The 19516-nt window shown below is 51.1% G+C and overlaps 1 protein-coding gene across 1 annotated transcript in view; it reads left to right on the top strand.

Moving 5' to 3' along the window:
* Positions 1–2009: 2009 nt before the first annotated feature.
* The window catches only part of TGFBI (transforming growth factor beta induced), a 220310-nt gene continuing 202803 nt past the window's right edge, over positions 2010–19516 (top strand). Inside the window, exon 1 of the mRNA XM_081827025.1 lies at positions 2010–2016. The gene's annotated coding sequence lies outside the window, so the exon portion shown is untranslated. The remainder of the gene's footprint in view (positions 2017–19516) is intronic.

The following is a 19516-nucleotide window of genomic DNA, read 5'->3' as shown; positions in this document are numbered from 1 at the left end:
AGACGGGTGTGTGTGGCCGCCGCGTCCCATCTTTGTTCTCAGAAGTCACTCACCCCGTAACTGCTTTCTTTGAACTCAGCCTTTTCTTCCTGGCTGCCCATCTGGCCACCAGTCCAGCCCTTTATTTTCAAAGAGGGCCTCATGTCTGTGAGAAGGTACTCTGCCTCTAAACCCAGACATCCCCCCCAGCCCCCCACCCCCCGCCTAGTACACCTGGCACCTGAGTAAATAGGGCCTTTCTGCTGGCTGCTTCCCCAGGGTAGGACCTAGCCCTGGGCTGGGCAGGCGGGGCGGGGGGGGGGTGGGATGTGTGTCATGGACCTCCTGGGCCCCTGGTGACTTCTGCCAGGCACTGGGGGCGCCAAAGGCAATTCAGATCTTCTCTCTCCTGGGCTTGGGGATAGAGGAGTACAATAGACCAAGAGCAGGACCTCTGTACTCGGACAAACCTTAGTCCACATCTTGGCTCTGCTAGTCACTAGTGTGTGAGGTTGGACAAGACACTCACATTCTCCTAGCCTCAGTTCCCCCATCTGTGAGTTGGGTTAACAATATTACCTACCTCAAAGGATCAAAGGGAGCATAAGATGCACTTAGCATAGGGCCTGGCACATAACAAATATGCAGTATTGATCAGCTGTCGTCAGTGCGTTGCTCTTCTTACGGAGAGGCTTCCGATTTGTAAGGAGCTGGATAAGCACAGACTATCCCAGTGTGTCAAGACCAGTGCTCCAGGGGAAGCAAGTGCTGGTAGTAGCAGGTACACTGGAGGAAGGGCACTGAATATCCAGAAGGTGCCATTGGGATAAGACTTGAAGGAGAGAGAGCTCCCAGGAGGATGAGAGGTGTAAGGGGCTCAGTCCCTTCTCTCAAGCTGCTGATGTCTGGCCATGTCTCCCCTCCCCATATAGGACAGGCACGCATGACAAGGGTCATGAAAGAGCTGAGGGGACACTACAGGGCAGTGGTAGGTAAGGGCAACAGGCTCTTTTGGCTTCAGGAAAGGTTTCATGGGAGAAGTAAAAAGTGTGATGGATTCTGAAGCAGCTACAGCCTGTGATCTGATCCCCTGGTCACCACTCTGGCTCCCTCTGTCTCTTCTCACTGCAGACCAGAGTGTTGGTGGCATTCCTCTCTCTCCTACCAGGCCTTCGAGGTCCTGTGTGATATCCCCTGCCTGGCCCATCCCCTAATCACAGTGTCTGCCCTTCTCTCCTGCTTGCTGCACTTCAGCCATTGTGGCCTCCTTGTGGTTTCTCATATACTCCCAAGCATGCCCTGCCTCAGGGCCTTTGCCCTTGCTGTTCCCGCTACTGGAGCACTCCCAAGAAGCCCTCATGGTTCATTGCTTCCCTTCACTCAGGTTCCTACTCCAGTGTGACCTCTTCAGAGAGGCCTTCCATGACCCCCACAGCTAAAGCAGCCTGTCTTTCCTAACATCCTGGTTTCTTGTCCCATAGCTTGTATCAGTCTGAAATGACCTCAAGTGTTCATTTACGTTTATTGTTGGCCTCCCCCAGGTAGCACTGAGCTCATGAAGGCAGGCATCGTGTCTGTCTTGTTGATTGCTGGGCTCTGGTGCCTGGTTTGGAGCAGGCTTCCTGGTAGGAGGATGGTAAGTATGCGCTGAGTGACGATGGATGGGTGCAGGCAGTTGAGGCCTCTGTGCCTCGGGCTGAACGTGCAGAAAGATGGTGGGGCCTGGGAGTTGGGACAGCTGTGACATCCTTTCCCTGCTGGCTCCGTGCCATTGGGACATGGACCCTCCAGCCTCCCAGGCAGCAGGAGCTGTGCAAAGGAGTATAAATTATATCCGAGGGTCCCTTTTTCGATTTTTAACTTTTTATTACAGAAACTCCCAAACATCTGCAAAAGTAGAGAGAAAAGTATAATCCATACCCATCACACATCACCCAGCTGCAACAACGATCAACTCTTGGCCCATTTTTTTCCAGTATTCTCCACACACACCCCACCCCCATCCCCCGCAAGGGTTATTCTGAGGCAAATCCACGGGCCCTCCTTTTGTGTAGAGAGCTTAGAAATACTTCCCCGCAAGTGTTTTCCTTCTCTCCCTCCCCCGAGAACCCTGAGTCCTCCTGCTGTCTCTCTCGGGTCAGCACTAGCTCTCAGGAGGGATCTGCTCAGTGTAGTCCCATAGAGGTGTCGATGAGATTTGCTTGGTCCTGGGTGTGCTTTCATCCAGATTCTGTACTGCAATGGTGGGTGTCAGGCCCTGCCCCAGCCAGGCAGAGATGGCCATGCCGTCACAGGGCCACATGGCCACAGCTGGTTTGTGGCACTACTGCTTCCGTTCTCCGGGCTTGGTGCCCTATAGGGAGTGGCTACGGGCAACAGGAGGGCTGTTTGCTGTGCGCCAGTCCAGACCTGAGCTGGGGCCAGGGAGAGCCCAAGTGCCTCCTGAATCATCCCTAATGACTTCTGGTGGAAAGACACACAAGAGAGGGAGAGTGAGAGGGCCTGCAGGCTCTGAAGGCCAGTGGGGTGGGTGGGCCAGCATGGCCTTTGAGAACTGGGCTGGCCCTGGTCACAACTATGGCCAAGTGGGCCTGTGCACCAGCCCCCTTCCCTTCCAATCTAAAATACGATGTTTGCTTTGTTTCAGGTTGGTCAAGTGCCATTTCACTGGAGAGTGTTGTCATTTAGGTTGCAGGACTGTCCTACCAAGGTGATTTTATTATGATAAAATGTGCGAAAGTCTATTTTGAGAAGAAAATAATACAAAACAGATTTTGCCCCACATACTGAAATTGTTGTACAAGTGAGAACTCAACCCACTACTCCTTTCATGACAGTAAAAGAGAGGACCCCACCAACTGCTCCAAGTGCCCCACCCCTGGGGCCCCGCCGCCTGCCAAGCTGGGAAACTCACTGGCTTCTGGGGAAGGAGTTGGAATAGCGTTTGGACTCCCCAGCCCTGGGCTCTTGGGCCAAGGCCTCAAACCCCACCCAAGTCCTAGACCGACTCTCTGGCCAGGTTTCCCAGTAAATTATGTGGTAAGCTATGAGAAGGCCGCAGTTGGAGGCCAGTTTTTAACTCCTCAGTCCTCATTTGCAACTTGTAGTGGAGCAGAAGGATCCCCAGAGAGCTTGATTCAAATCCAGAGTCCTGGCTACCCTCCCCCAAACATCATGACTCAGCACAGAAGGGACAGTGCCTTGGAATCTGCATTTTAATAAACCAGCCAGGGTGCTTTTGAAGCAGGGGGACCTGGGCCATATTTCAGAGGCACTACTATGCCGAGAGGTACAGTGAGGTGGCTAAAGGGTGGTTTAAATGAAGGTGATGGTAATATGCACCTAATATGTTTCCTATGGGTTAGAAAAGATAATAGCTCAAGAGCGTGGCACAGTGCCAGGCACGTTGTAAGTGCCCGCTTTGCACTGGCTGTTCTTCCTGCAATTTCCCACCTTACTGCAAATTTCTCACCTGCACATGGGCTCCCTCCCCCAACACACCCCGTTCTCAAGAACACTATCAACTGGATCCCTGCATTTTAAAAAAAGTCCTGATTTGAGGCATTTACCAATTTCTGTGGTGTAAATACTCCCCCATGGCCAACTGAGAGCTTCTAATGTGATGACATTGAACACAGAGCTGGGAAGAGATATGCACAACTGGCCAGGATGTACAGCTGTGAGTGGGTTCCAGTGCCCCAGCACAAAGTCCCTGTTCACTGTGAGATCCAGGGTATGCGGTTGCCTCAGCTGGAGCCGATAAATGCAGAGGGCTGCAGGCAGAGTCCAAGGTAATTGCTACCTCCTGCTGCAAGGGGCAGCTGGGTTTTGCACAGTTTTGCTATCTGTGCATCCTCCTAGCTAATGCAGGAAATGGGAATCATAGCCTCAAATTACCAGCATTGGGAATCCAGAGAAGAAATGATTACCAAAGGGCAGGGATGGCTCCAACATGCTAGTATTTACCATTTGCCCTGGACCGCACGAAAAGGTGCGAGGTGTCTAAAGCCACTGTTGTCTCCTTGCTGGTTCTGCTTTTGTCTTGTACTGATAACTGAGAAAGGCAGGCGTATGCCGAGGAACGGGTGCGGGTCTTGGAGCCAGACTGTCCTAGAATCATGTCCTAGGACTGCATGTGACCATTGTGTAACCTTGATGCAAGCTAGCTAGCTTCCCTCGTGCTCAGTTTGCTCCTGTCAAGTGGGTATATTCATGGATACGTAGCACGATGTGCTGACACAAAGAAGTGACACACCTCGTGTGCTCAGGATAGGGCCTGGCAGAGAGGAGTGGCTCAGTGGAGGGGTGCTGCGTTATGGCTAATCCTGGCATGAAGGTGCTGTCCACATGGCTTTTCTGACGCTGTCCTTCATCCGGGAGTTTAGAAACTCAGCGAGAATCCAGTCTCACTGGTGTAGGTTGAGAAGGAGAGGTCGTTTCCATCATGGCAAGTTTCATTTCCTCCTCAAAGGGACCTTTTCTACACAAAGAAATATTAAGTTCTTTCCTATTATTTCAACATGTGAAAGAAGTTGGATGGATTTTTTTTTTTTTTTTTTTGCCAAGTTTGGAGGAATCTTCGGCATGCTTTGATTTAGAAATCTAAGTGGTTACATGCCACTTAGAGGCCTGGTCATAAAATGTGACCGGCTCGGAGATGGTGGAGCCACACAGTGGAAGAAGCCAGAATGCTTGGGTTCCTGCCGGAGGAGAGCTGGCTGACGAGGAGTCCACTGTGGACTTTCTGTGAGGGAGAAATAAAGCTCGGTGTTAAGCCATTGAGTTTTGAGATATTGCTGTTCCAGCACCTAGCATTAGCCAACCCTGGCTAATACAGTCATAGTGAGCAAACACTTTGAGAAGCCTGGGGACCGTTCAAGGAGGTGGTCGGTTTTAGTCCAGAGCAGCTCCTCTGAGGCTCTGGAGAGCTTCCATGTCACTGCTGTTGTCTCAGACACGGAGCAGCAGTGAGAAGACCTGGACAGAGAAGAACTTCAACTTGGAAGGCACAGGGTACACGTTCTGCATTGCAGATGCTTTTCCTGTGGCAGGCGAGAATTCTACCACTGAACCACCCATGCAGATGCTTTTCCTGTGGACAGCTCTCCATGTCAAGGTCTTTTCGTTGTCCTGTGTCCCCTCCTACTCTTCACTCCAGGGGGAACCAAGGTGGCAGAGATGAGGCTCGCCTAGAGCTGACGATACTCAGCTCTGTGTGGATATTGGTGTCCCCAGCCTGTGGGAGAATTGCAGCAGCCTCTCCAGGACCCTGCCTCTCCAGCTACTTTCGGCCTCACGTGTAGGCATGAATGGACTCTGTGGTCAGGAAGTTCTCAGGAAGGCCCTGTGAGCTGCCATTTGGGAGGAAGGAAGGAAAGCGTCAGCACTAAGGGCCTCAAGGAGTGTCCCCAAGAAGCAGAGACCCCACCATTTCCATTCTCTCACCAGTCCTCTTGGTTCACTTCAATCCCCTCCTTTCCTGTGGGCCCAGGAACTTAGGGGAGCTGCCTGGACAGGAGAAACAGGCATACTTCCACATTGCTACAGACTGCGCAGAACTCTCCCCAGCACGTGCAAGTCTCTCCACCCTTTGTGCCCTCTCCTCATTGCCTGGACCATATTCTTCAGTCGCTTGGAGTTGCTACCTCGAGACTGCCCTGATCTCCTGGAACCCCCTTCTGTACAGTTTATGCACGGCTGCGCCCTGTTGGTTCTCCCTGTGCAGGCTTCTACCCGGATCCCTCTTCCCAGCCTCCACTGCTGCTGCCTCCGTGGGCCTCGAGCTTTGTCACTTGAACTGTTGCAGCCATCTCTTCCTGGCGCCCCTGCCCCTGGCATCCCCCGCCGCCTCATCCCACCCAGAATCCTGCCAGCTCTTCTCCGGCACCCCCTGAAGCACAGCACTCCCGACTCCTTTCGAGTCTGCTCCAAAACTTTCCACGTCTTTGTTGGCCTTGAGCCTGAGTTGCCGATTTTCGGATGGAATCAGAGGCGTCCTTTGTTCCAAAGTTTTCTCATTGTTTTCTTTCCATGGGATTGTAGAAAACATCTCCCGCCAGGCACACCCTACTGTTTTTGTGAAAATTATAGGCTGCAAATAACTGCTTAAGTCAACTGCCAGACGAGGTACTTTCTTCAGAGGGAAAATTCCAGCGTTGAACAAGTTTATGGGCTTTATTTTTGGAGGAAAGAGTTCATCGAGTGAAGAACAGGATTTTCCAGGTGCCCCAACTCCATTCTTATTGTAAAGCATATGTGTCTAAGTGGGAGACTGCTTGCAAGGTCAAATTTATGACACGGTATGTACTTATCTCCTCTCTTTCTGTTGACTTCCTTGGGCCCCTTCTGCAGCCCTACAGTAGGCACTTTGGGGAACACAGAAAGGAACAAAGACAAGAGAGAGAGAGGGCCTGAGCAAGAGGCCAGCCCCCATCCCACTCCTCCTGAGGTCTGACAGCATTCCCTGGCGCAGGCTCCATGAGCTGATGCTTTGCCCTAAGGATATTTTCTGGCTTAAGTCAGGTTACCCTGGAATCCAGTCTCAACTGAGACCCACTGAAAGACCAGCTTCCTCCCACTGAACACTTGTAGCGTAAAGAGGATGCCCCGGAAGAAGCTGCCCAAGACCTGTGCCCAAACCACGACAACCCCTTGCACCAGGGGCAACCTGTCGTTCTGCAGAGCGTTCTGGACACCCCTGAGGAGCCCATGAAGTGTGCTCACCTGTCTCTTCCTCCAGACCTCACCTCCCTCAAATGTCCCTGCATCTCACTTTGCTCTATAGATGCGTAGACCATCCTCAGTGGCCACCACTCAGAGAGGCCCTGCATTCTGGAACTTGCCCAGTGCCGACCATTCCTATCAAAACTTATCCATCCTATGTTCCCCTCCCACCAAATCCTGCAACTAGCCCATCTGATAAGCCAAGTTATATCTTATGTTTAATGAACTGTAATCACTCAGCATTAACCTAACACCTTGCTGTGTGCAGTGTGACCCCCAGCCCAGTAGATTGAGAGCTTACAAGAAATGCAGAGTCTCAGGCCCACCCCAGACCCTTGAATCAGAGTCTCCGTTTTGACAAAATCCCCAGGTGATCCTAGTGCACGTTAAAGCCTGAAGAGCACTAACCTAATATACATTTTGCCCTTTTCAGCAGATAATAACCTTTAATGCAAGACGTTCCATGTGAATGATGCCAGTGGTTTGGCATTTCACACTTTCACATAGCTTTTTCACAAATAGGGACTTGTATGGTTATCAGAGCAGCTAGACTGGGTTCCTGGAGGCCCCAGGGACCGGCAGGCTTCCCCTGAGCACCCCTGCTCAGGCCTGGCATTTGGCTGCAGCTTAACTAGCTGAGCACATGAATAAACATAGAGGCCCCTGAGGGAGACAGGACAGCAAGCGTTATTTCCATCTTGCACATGAGGAAACTAAGGCTCAAATAAGTCGGAACTTGTTCCGGTTTATTTCCTAAGTGTCAGAACTGAAATTCCACTGGCCTCCCATCTCCAGGTGACTGCAGGCTGTTTTTCATGCTCTGTTGCAGGAGATTTGTGTGGTCCCACTGTTGTGGTTATGGAGGCTGCTTGCAAGTTCTAAAGCAAAGCTCTGGGTGAAATGACCTGCTCTGGGTGGGGGCACCCTGCACAGCCCACCCAAGTCTCCATCCTGGCACACTGTCACAGCCCTATGGCCTCGGGGGGCCCCCCCTTGGAGCCCCGGTGGCTGGTGGTGGGAAATCCTGCAGGGAGCTGTTCCAGGGGATGGAAACACCGGCTGCTTACCACGCCCCCTCCCCTAAGACTTGGGTGCGGGGGAGGAAGGGTAGGACAGGAGTGCTGATGAAGCTTATTGAGAACAGTTTCTGGTTGTGAAGCTTGTTAACTTGAAATCATCTACCCAGGAACCCCCTCCCCAAGGGTGCTGGGTTCTGGCCATCCACCTGAGTGTAAAGAGGCGCTTATTCACCGAAATGCTCACAGGACCCTGCCGTGAGACCCATGGCAGAATAAGTAATCAGGGGAACAGGGGGATCTGAGTGTTGAACCCCAGACCACAGGAATGTGCCCAGCCTCCCTTAGGGATCACTGCAAAGGACGGAAGCAGATGAGACCTTTGCTGTTCCACAGATTCATCCAGGCCCTGTCCTGGGCTTTACAAGAGGGATACCTGGTCCAAGAAGGAGCCAGGAAGGCAGATGTCTCTTTCTGCCATTTTCCACAGTTGGAGGCCCATAGCCTTGTGCTGTTTTGCAATTGCTCAGCTTGTCAGCAGGCTGCAAGTCTGCCCACCATTTCTGGCTTGCAGTGGAAGCCAAGCCCAATGGGGATGGTGTATTGTCTTCTCCTGCACGCTTTGGCTTAGGTGCCCTGGCTGCAAAAAGCCCCCGGGCAGGGGTCATACCACTCGTGACGGCTGGAGCTCTATGAGCACTTCTCACACCAGGCATGCTTCTCAACACTTGACCTGCATTCAGTCCTTTGATTTCCCACCCCAAACTAGGCAATAGGAAGGTCCTGTTATGATCCCCATTCTACAGACGAAACAAAAGGAACACAAAATGGCCACGTGATTGCTCCAGGTCACACGCTGTTGATTGCAAGAACCCTTTTAACCACTTCTCGGGTTTAATTAGCTAGGGGAAGGCAGGTGGCTCGAAGGATGGGTGGGGGGTCCCCGTGGCCCTGCACAGTGCAGTGGAAGGATCGGTGCAAAGGGGACCTGCAGACCACACAGTGCTCTGGGCTCAGGCCTGGCGTGGTGGGGAGTGAAGGGGCAGGCTAAGGAGTCTGAGCTTCACCCTGTCGACAAAGGGAGTCACCGAACAGGAGTTAGTCTGACTCGTGGTTCGGGAAAGTATGAGGTGGCGTCCCCAGGGGCCCAGTTGGAGAGCTAAGAGTCAGGAGGCCTGGAGGCTGCATAGAGGCTCCTTCAGCAGGGCAGATGGGAGGTGAGGGCTGAGCAGCTGGGCCACATCTGAAAGAAATAGCCGTGGTGCGGCCACTAGAATGTGGCCACAGATCCAGCCTTTATAGTGGTTCCTCTACCAGGCGGTGGTTTCCAGTCCGGAATGGGCACTTTTCTGTGTGAACTGTGTGAGTCACTGTGTCGGAAAAGAGGAGGGTCAGGGTTGTGTCCAAGTTCCCGAAGTTTGGCCTGGGGCGCCCACTCCAGCTAGGGTAGCACAACCCTTCCTGAGAGCCCAGTGAGGTGGTGGATGTGCCTGGGGATGGCTCCATCAACCTCAATCGCTTTTTCAAACGCTTCTCTGTCACCTCGGCATGGCCTGAGCCATTGTCCCTCCATGGGCTGGCACAGACACTCTAGCTACTGTGGGGGCTGCTACCCAGGTGGATCCTGGGAGGCTGGAACTGGCCAGAAATGACTTCACCTCTCAGGACTCTCTCCAAAGCCCCAGGGAGTAGATGAAAGGTTTGGACCTAGGAGCGTTGGCATAAAAGTGCACTTGTAGGAAAAAACAAATTTCTTAAATTACTAATCCATCCATTCTGTGCTAATGCCTCCTGAAAGAGAACTTGCAAGTTGGATAACAGCCTCTTCTCTCTTGGAACCGCTTGTACCTGTAATTAGGTACATTAATGTCTCATTAAAGCTGCGGCCCAGGATTACAAAGCTGGAAGATCCAGCTTGACCAGGGCATGCATGGCTTTCTGGGGCTAAACCCAGGTTCTTGTGCCCTTGCCGTGGTATAGTCTTGTTTCCCTGGGCCGTGAGGCTCCCGCTTTGTAGTTCCTGCCTTTTACTTGGAACAGGTGATTCTTGTTGAGATTTACTCTTTGATTCCTAGCACTAATAACTATGCCAGTGACCCTGATACACAGTTTCCAAGAGTCTGTTCCAAGGTTTTTTGGTGCATGTAGCTTGGACCCGGTGGTGTGTTTCCACCTTGAAAAAGAATGCTCACCTACAGGGAAAGGTGAACCTCAATCTTAGCTGGTCCCCAGCTCCGGGACATCCATCAGGATCTTCAGCAGGGGAGAAGCAGGACTGACCATGTCCCTGAGAAAACTGGATGAGAGCTGCTCGGACCCGCAACCCTTCCACCGTACCCATGGCTGGTGTATTGGCTTAGACAGTTGGATTTTCGATGCACACCTTTCCATGGGCCAGCAAGTAGGTAGTGGGTTTGAAGAAGGTGAGCCTATTGCTGACCTGAGGTCCCCCAGAATCTCCTGTGCTGCCACAGAGGGGAGATAAAATTCCTCAGAGGGGCCATTCTCTGATCCCATTGGTTTTTGTTTGTTTCCACCTTAGTGTGCATGAGTCTGCTGCTTCCACAGGAGTATTTGCATCGTCAACATCTCTCGTGGTAGCTGATTGGCTTTGTTTCTTCTTCAAGAACTTCCAGGCATCTATAAGAGGGATCCTGTCCTTGTCCAATGAGTGTTTCCTGATAATGTGCTAGGAACGCAGTCCCCAGCTCTATCTCTGCAAAAGGTTAATAAGGGGCAGTTTGGGGGTCTGAAACCTTAAATTATGAATGTGGGATTTGGGTTGTTGAAAGCTGTGGACTAGAAAGAGTGGCCTTTGCGACCAGTCACCCCAAGCTCCAGGCAGCAAAGGATCAATTGTGTTGTCTCTCAGCCTATTTAGACATTTTCCACCTATGAAATTTCAGTACCACAGAAATACCATATATCTGTTTATGTACGATGGCCCTTTGGGAGGCCACAGCCACTGTAACAGCTAAGACTTGTTGCCTCCTAAGAACCAAGCTTTGTCCTGTTAGGTGTATATCACTCTTATTGAGAAATTCGCTCTGTATTGTATCCCTGAGCAATAGCTAGCCAGCTTCTGCTTCGATGTCACCCTTGTATCGGAGAGCTCACTATCTGCCTCCTTCTCAGGGTAGCCTTGGAATAGGACTTAGCAAAAAAGGAACGAACTATTGGTATACACACAACTTGAATGACTCTCCAGAGAATTATGCCATGTGACAAAAGCCAATCCCAAACGGTTACATACTGTACGATTCCCTTTATGTCACATTTTGAAATAATAAAATGTCAGAAATGGAGAAGAGGTTAGTAGTTGCCAAAGACAGGGCGGGGGGGCGGTGGTTGGAGGGAGATGAGTGTGGTTATAAAAGGGCGTCAAGAGGGATCCTGTGGCTTTGAAATGTTTCTGTATTTTGACTGTGGTGGTGGATAGATGAATCCTCACATGTGATCAAACTGGATTGAACTAAACACACACCTGAGTACATGTAAAATGAGGGATGTCTGACAGTGCTTGGTGAATTACATCAATGTCCACATCCTGGCTGTGATATTGTACTATGTCTCACAGAGTGTTACCGTTGAGGAAAGAAGCTAGGTGAAGGGCCCACAGGATCTCTCTGTATTACTTCAAACTGCATGCAAATCTACAATTATCTCAAAATACAATGTTTAATTTAAAAAATAGCTAACTTGGGGCACCTGGGTGGCTCAGTCGTTAAGCGTCTGCCTTCGGCTCAGGTCATGATCCCAGGGTCCTGGGATCGAGTCCCGCATCGGGCTCCCTGCTCTGCGGGAAGCCTGCTTCTCCCTCTTCTACTCCCCCTGCTTGTGTTCCCTCTCTCGCTGTGTCTTTCTCTGTCAAATAAATAAATAAAATCTTAAAAAATAAATAAATTTTAAAAAGCTAACTTAAAAATAGCTAACTTTGAAAATAGAAATGTAAACAAAATAAATTAAAGAGCCTATGTTTTCATTTTACAGATTTAGGATTTATTACACCTTTGGGATTTTCTTAGGACCCATTGTCTCTTTGTCAAACTCAGTCAAATTGACTTAAAAGACAGGTAAATGAGCCCACTGTGTACCAGAGGCAGCAAGTATAGGCGTGTCCCAGTGTCCTAGGGGGTGGGCAGGGGGCAGGGGATGCTGAGCAGGCATGCAGGAAAGGCAGGAAGAATGGAAACCTGGCTTCTATCCCTCCCTGTAGAGCCCCAAGGGAAAGGGTGGGGAGAGTCAATGGGGGACGGGAGATGATGCTCCCCATGTTCCCCCTGGGGATACCCCTTCAAAGGAGCAGCAGGGGTTGGAAGGGAAGGTGCTCAGGTTGCTACATGAAGAGGGATCTGAGAACATGAAGAAGCTCTATGAGGGAAATGCCTAGACCTGCTCAGGAATGTGGCAGGGGGTGTGGGAGTGGGAGGGGCAGGACTGGGGAGAAAGAAGGGAGAGCATGGTGGCTTCCACCGCTGGGCCTGGCCAAAGGCTGAGGGCATCACCTCTCTCATTGAGGAGGACTGAGAACAGGCTCTGTGGGTTCTCGTTTTAGCAGCTGAGCTCCTTCATATGGGGTGGGGGCACTCTGCCCTGGGACCCTCCCTGACCTGGAGTTGGGTCGCATGACCCAGACCCATCCCTTACAGACGGGCCCCATTTCTTGGGTCCCAGCGGACTGAGGTGGGCAGCTGCCTGGGCCCAGGGAAAAGATCTACATCGCTTGTTCACCGTTCTGTTGCCAGGGCCTGGCTGGCAGGTTTTAAAGCAAGCCTGAAAGTCTCTGTTGGTCTGGAAGTGCCCGAGGTCCCACAGCTGGCCGTGTTCACACCCCAACCCAGTGCTGTCTGACTCCCGAGCTGAGCTCCACACAAAATGACTGTTGGCCTTCTATTGGCGTGTCACAATCTGCAGGGCCTTTCACACACCATACCCCAGTGAGGCAAGGAAGGTGGGGATTATGATCCCCTTGAGAGACGGGTACTCGGATCCCAGAGAGGGTGACATGTCCAGAGACACCCAAGGCTGGCAGCAGAGTCAGCCCCCCTGACACCCACTTCTGTGTCCTTCGCCTAAGCTGCACGACCCCTCCTATGACCCTGGAGCCTTGTGTGGCTGAGAACACATTGACGGAATAGTAAGGTGGCTCTTCATGGGAACCAGTGGTCCTTGTGAGCCCAATATTTGCTGTGGCTGGTACTAAATGACAGTGGATTCCTCAGAATGGTTTGATGTCCCTAGACGGTTCCAGAAACCCTGAAGCCACTGCTTAGCCCAGCCCCCCACACAATCGTGGCAGATCTTGCTCACCTGATTGTCTCCCACAACCCACTGCACAGAGATGCCAGGGTCAAAAAAGGAGAAAAACATTCCAGGCCTAGAAACTGCTGGACTCACACCAACCAACATGGGGAGTGAAGCAGGGTGGTGTAGGGAAGGGAGACTATTTTAGGCGGTGGGTGTGGTGGAAGCCTCTGGCTGGTGTCAAGAAGCCGGGGTTCTGGCCCTCCCTCCGACCCTGACCTGCTGCACTATCCTCGCATTCTTGGGCATATGCACGTGAAGATGCTGCTCAGAGAAAGGGATGTTCTGAGGGGCCAGGAGCGGAGGGGAGCCTGGCTAGAGGGCTCTGCGCTGCCATCCCCATTTTAACCAGCATTGTTCCACGTCCACGGGATTGCATGTTGGGGGCCACCTAAAGTTACTCGTGGGAAGGATTTCACAGCTGAAGCTGGTTGCAAGCCCTCAGCTAGATAATCTGAGCAAATCTCTGCTCTCCAGAACCAAATGTAGGAGGCAAGAGGGAAAAAACAAGTTCCTGTAGGAGGAAGAGACTTCTAACAGGGTGTGGGTCAGGGAAAGGGAGAGAAGGACGCCAAGAAGAACTGTGCGTCCACTGCAGGCCTCGGATAGCCTCGCTCGCTGACAGGGATGACGCCAAAGCTCTGGGAACATTCACCTGGACGCAGCCCAAGGAAGATGCGGCTGTGAGACCCTGAAATCGCTCTTCGATGATTATTAGATGGACTGTGGTGACAGCGTGTTGCTGAAAACCAGCGGTGAGCAGCAGAGCGGGCATTCAGCCCAGGTATGTGCGGCTTCTGCAAGCTGGCTCCAGAGCATCCCTGAGCAGGGTTCAGTCCACACGGCTCTGGATCCCACGCTCATGGCAAATGGTGCCTTGTGGTTTTGCCTTCGCTGTCAGCAATTCAGAAGGCCCAGGGCAGAGCAAAAGTTTAGAGTCAAGTATCTTCTTCTGAGTCTGTGTGCAAAGTGCGGATTGAACAACCAGGGATCAGGACTTCTTTGTTCTCTTCTGTCCTCTGCATCTCTAACGTTGCTCCTTTGTGTTTGCCCTCCACGAAAACAGCACTGGGTCAGGCCATCTGGCTCTGTCTGCTGGTCCATCCTCCCAAAGTTCCGTGCTTCCTGTCCCCATGTTTCTCATGCTGTTAGCAGCAGCTGGTACCTTCTGGGCAGTTTGACCTCGTAAACCTGCTGTCTGAGGAACCTGGGGTGGGTGTGTGAGCGCAGAGGGAATTTTGCCTGCAGTTTCTCTTTCCTTCCTCTTTCCAGGCACTTGGCTGCCCCTCCATGTTTTTTCATTATGGGAAACAGGCAGGAACAGGATGTAGATTTGAATCACACCCCATCACTTACAGGGATGCGTGACTTTGACCTTGAACAAGTTACTTGTTTCTTGAAGACTCGGTTTCCTCACCTGGAGAGATGCAGCATTACTGTTCATGGACTCTGCCTGGGAGAGGCTGAAGGAGGGGAGAGCCTTACCCCATCCCAGCTGAGCTGAGGGACAGCCTGGCTGGACCCCGGATGGGAAGAAGGGAGAACAAGGCTGGCATTCCAGGACATCATTCTCTAAGACCCCCTGACCATCGGGACAATGATGGGGGTCATTTCTATTGTTTCCAACAGGAGTGATTATTTACGGGTACCGCATCTCTCCACCCAGGCTGCCCCTGAAGGCCAGAGCACAGGTCCCCAGGTGACCGCTTTGCTCACTACACAACATCTTCTACTCTTCAGAGAGGCCTGCCTGGCTAGGTGTCCTCTGGCTAATGAAGTAGCTGGGCCCAGTGGGCTCCAGCTGAGGGCTCAAAGCTTTCCCTCCTTCACAAGGCTCCTTGCAAACACATGTTTTCATGTCTTACCCCCTCTGCCCTTAAACTCTTTGAACTCTCCATCGTGCTGCAAACCTTGATAACAAAGCCCAACAATGTTTTTTCTCATTGGCTAATCAATTTGCTATTCTTTGAGCTACTGTAAATCTGCAAAAATCCCTCTTCAACAGGCCCTGTTGGCCGGAGCCATTTCGATTGGTAGCAAGTGGGAGTGACTGAGTATCAGGGAGGGAGAATGAATGAAGGGGTCATCAGAGCCAGGGACCCCCAAGTGCATACACTCCTGTGCAATTCCTCACTCGCTCCTTTTACTTAAAAAATGACAAGAGACCACAGTGTAACCGCCAGAGCAGAAATGTTGCTTTAATCACTCCCAGTCCTGTCACTCAGGCAAATCAACTGTTGTTCATCTTTGCTTCTCCAGCCTGCCTGTGAGCAGACATGTTTCTAAGCAGCTGTAATTGCAACACAATTCTGTATTCTGTTTTTCCCCCTTATTTCCTAAGTCTTGCCTCCCATTACCACAGTCTTTCTAGGTATTGTTTTTAAAGGCTCACTCAGTTGTGCCTTCTGGAATTTACTGACCATCCCCCTGAATGGCCATCACGTCACATTAGCTGGGAAACAAGTATGGGGGTCATTTGTGCAATCTCTTAGTGTTATGAAGTCTAGAAGTATCTGGCAGGAAAATGCTTCCTTGGGGCAGGCACATGACTGTTCCAGGACGGGAGCTCTTCTCCTTGCTTCATTGTTGAAGGAGACTCAGGCCCAGACTCCTTGCACACATACTTTTGTCTCTCAACAGTACAACCAGAGATCATTCCTATTGCTGCTTGTCTTCAGTGTGAATTCGTCTCCCTCTTCAACTCCTCCATCATCATCCTCCTCGCCATCTTACTCAGGGCTGCCATTATTGAGTGCTTACCCTGTACCAGGCACTGTAGTCTCACGTCATGGCTTTATTCAATCCCATCAGGTGCTGTTGCTGTTGTTGTCTTCAGCTACAGATGGGGAAACTGAGGCCCAGGATGCTGAAGTAGCTGCCAGAACTCTAATAGCTCTCAACGGTCAGAGGCTGCCTGCCTCCAGGTGGGGGAGCCTTTATACCATCCAGCTCCTCACGGGAGGACCTTTCTTCCAGAGCAGAGTTTGGTCTGAAGCCCCTAGGATGGTCACTGGGCCTAAGGAGGCTTACTGTCTTAGTTCCTCTAGGCCGCTATAACAAAACACCATAGACGAGTAGCTTACAAACAACAGAAATTCATTTCGCACAGTTCTCGGGGTTGGGAAGTCTGTGATCAAGGTGTTGGCAGAGTTGGTGTCTGGTGAGGGACTGCTTTGCTGTATCCTCACAAGGTAGAAGAGGCAAGGGAGCTCTCTGGGGTCTCTTTTTTAAGGGCACTAATGCCATTCATCAGGGTTCCACTCACATGATCTGTTCACCTCCCAAAGTCTCCCCTTCCTATTCTCTTCACCTTGGGGATTAGGTTTCAACACAGGAGTTGGGGGGATGCAAATATTCAGTCCATAGCATTTATCATAATGAATCTCTCTCTCTCTCCCTCAACCCCACAAGAATCCTGGGCAGGATGGAACTTGCCTGGCTAAGATGGCAGCTGAGAGGTCATGTGTCCTTTCCAGAGACTCCAGGGATGGGACGGGCCTCCGCCAAGGTCATAGGGAGAGTTATTGGCAGAACGGGGCTAGCATCTGGGTCTTCTGACTTGTGAGCAAGGCTCTGTCCTTCTCATTTAGAAGTCATTTCAAAAGACCGCATCTGAAATTGAGGGAGAGGCTTTAGAATTACCAGGTCTTCTGTTCTTAGAAAATGCTGATGCTGTCCCATAGATAGCCCAGGGCAGGAGAGAAGACCAGAGAAGAGACAGTGCCCAAGCCCAGTGTGGTGGGCAGAGATGGAGGGCAGATAGAATAGACTTAGAAGTGTAGGATATACAGCCCTGGGGGCCCTGAGCTCGGTCTCAGCCAGCCGACTCAACTTGTCAGACTTACCCACAGAAGCTCCTACCAAAGGGATTTCTAAAAAGGTAGAGGCTCTTCGCTCTTTTGAGTCTCCCATGGGTAGCAAAGCCCCTTGAAAGGGGCCTTTATTGTGACTACAACCTTTCCTGAGCAGAATTAACCCAGAATTAAAGCTGCCACAGGAAAAGAGGTAGTTTTACAGATTCTTTCAATGGGTATTTATTGAAACTTTCTGTGTCAGGTAATGGGGAGAAGACAGCTGAGCTTCCTATCTTTGTGGGGCTGCTGCTTTGGTGGGGATAATACACTAGTAAACAAGACACTTCCTGAAGGTAAGTGCTATGAAGGACACAAGTGGGGAGATGCCGTAGGGACTGTGGGTGGAAGTGGGGGCAGGAAGCCAACTTGGAGGGAGTTGTCAGGTAGGGCCCTTCCCAGGAGGAAGCACGTGTGTTGAGACCCAGCAGATAACTGGGAATCTTCCCAGATCTGGGGGCAGAGCCCTCAGACTGGACAAACAGCAAGTGCAGGGGCCCTGAGGTGGGCAGTTGAGCAACTTGTAGGAAGAGAAAGAAGACTGACGGGAACAGTGTTATTTATTTTTTTTAAAGATTTTATTTATTTATTTGACAGAGAGAGAGACACAGCGAGAGAGGGAACACAAGCAGGGGGAGTGGGAGAGGGAGAAGAAGCAGGTTTCCCGCTGAGCAGGGAGCCCGATGCGGGGCTCGATCCCAGGACCCTGGGATCATGACCTGAGCCGAAGGCAGGCGCCCAATGACTGAGCCTAGCCACCCAGGCGCCTGGGAACAGTGTTATTGAGGTTCAGTGTTGATGCTGTTTAGAGCAAAGAGAGAGACAGCCCACTGGGCTTGTTGGCCTTCCTTAAGACAGAACATCCACTTGGACTGGATTCTTCTTGTCTCTGTAAGTCATTACTGTTTTCCCCTCATCGACGCCTGTGTTTGCATGCCTGTGTGGCTGGTGCTCTCATGCAGACAGTAGCTCTTCTAGACCAGGCCTCCCTCCAATCTCTCAGTACCCTCAATCTGATGGCTTGTTTACATCTGATAGCTGTGTGTCCTCACTAGAGGCCATTAATATGGCATTTCTTGGATCTCATCAAGTAATAAATCATGTTATGTTTACCTTTTGTTACTAGGCGAAGTGCTAGGGTTTGCAAAAAAAAAAAAAAAAAGAAAACAAAACAAAAACCCCTGCCTGTGGTTACTTAATTGGAGAAAGCTGCTCTTGTTATGGACACTGAGCTAAACAGGCCATTAGCTCTGGGAGGAACAGCCCTGAGCAAGCCGTGCCTACTCATTTGCTGCTTGCTGATGGACACCGACTCCAGATCTCACCTGGGAAGAGACGGTGTCACTCTTCCATCCTGCCCATGGGCGGGGTTGATCCACGTGTGCCTGGCACTGAGGTCGGCTGCTGGAGTCTGGCGCTGCCCAGTGGCCCAGAGCTGACTGGGGAGAGCCCCTGACATCCTGGGTCCTCTCTTCCCCTTCCTCTCAGGGCTGCCAATGGGACAGGGGGAGAATGTGCCATCAGGGGCTGAGAGGAGGCTCAGGCTGTTGGGGACCCCCATGGCCCTCATTCTTGCCACCCTGGTGTCACTTGGTTGCTGAGTATTCTGGGCTCCCTGCTGGATACAAGGCCTTTGATGCAGCCCCGAGTAGCACAGCACACAGGCCCATGTCTGCCTGTTTTCTGGGGACCATCTCATCTCTGTCCTTTTTATTCTCTTTTTTTTTCTTTTAAGATTTTATTTATTTATTTGACAGAGACAGAGACAGCGAGAGTAGGAACACAAGCAGGGGGAGTGGGAGAGGGAGAAGCAGGCTTCCCGTTGAGCAGGGATCCCGATGTGGGACTCAATCCCAGGACTCTGGGAACATGACCTGAGCCAAAGGCAGCCGCTTAACGACTGAGCCACCCAGGCGCCCTCTGTCCTTTTTATTCTAATGAAACTTTTAATTTGGAGATCATTGTAGATTCACAGAGTTGTAAGAAATAATACCTAGAGATCCTGCATACCCTTTACCCAGCTTCTTCCAGTGGTAACATCTTGCAAAACTATAGTACAAGATCACAACAAGGATATTGACCTTGATAGTCAAAATACAGACATTTCCGGAACACCTGGGTGGCTCAGTCAGTTACGTGTCTGCCTTTGGCTCAGGTCATGATCCCAGGGTCCTGGGAACGAGTCCCTCATTGGGCTTCTTGCTCAGCGGGGAGCCTGCTTCTCCCTCTGCCCACCCCTCCCCCTGCTTGTGCTCTCTATCTCTCTCTGACAAATAAATAAATAAAATCTTTAAAAAAAATACAGGCATTTCCATCACCCTAAAAGATCCCCCATGTTTCCCCTTTATAGTCATGGCCACTTCTTCTTGCCTCTACCCCTCCTTAACCATTTGCAACCACTAAACTGTTCTCCATTTCTATAATTTTGTCATTTTTGAGAATGTTCTAGAGAAGGAACCACAGAATTACAGAATGCAATTTTTTTTTTTTAAAGATTTTATTTATTTATTTGACACACAGAGAGAAAGCACAAGTAGGCAGAGAGGCAGGCAGAGAGAGAGGCAGAAGCAGGCTCTCCACTGAGCAGGGAGCCCGATGCGGGACTCGATCCCGGGACTCCAGGATCATGACCTGAGCCGAAGG

Source organism: Leptonychotes weddellii, chromosome 7 (assembly GCF_054177405.1).
Source record: "Leptonychotes weddellii isolate Sample4059 chromosome 7, ASM5417740v2, whole genome shotgun sequence".
Taxonomy (NCBI): Eukaryota; Metazoa; Chordata; class Mammalia; order Carnivora; family Phocidae; genus Leptonychotes; species Leptonychotes weddellii.
Note: the sequence above shows the minus strand (reverse complement) of the source record. Positions and strands in the feature narration are given on the sequence as shown.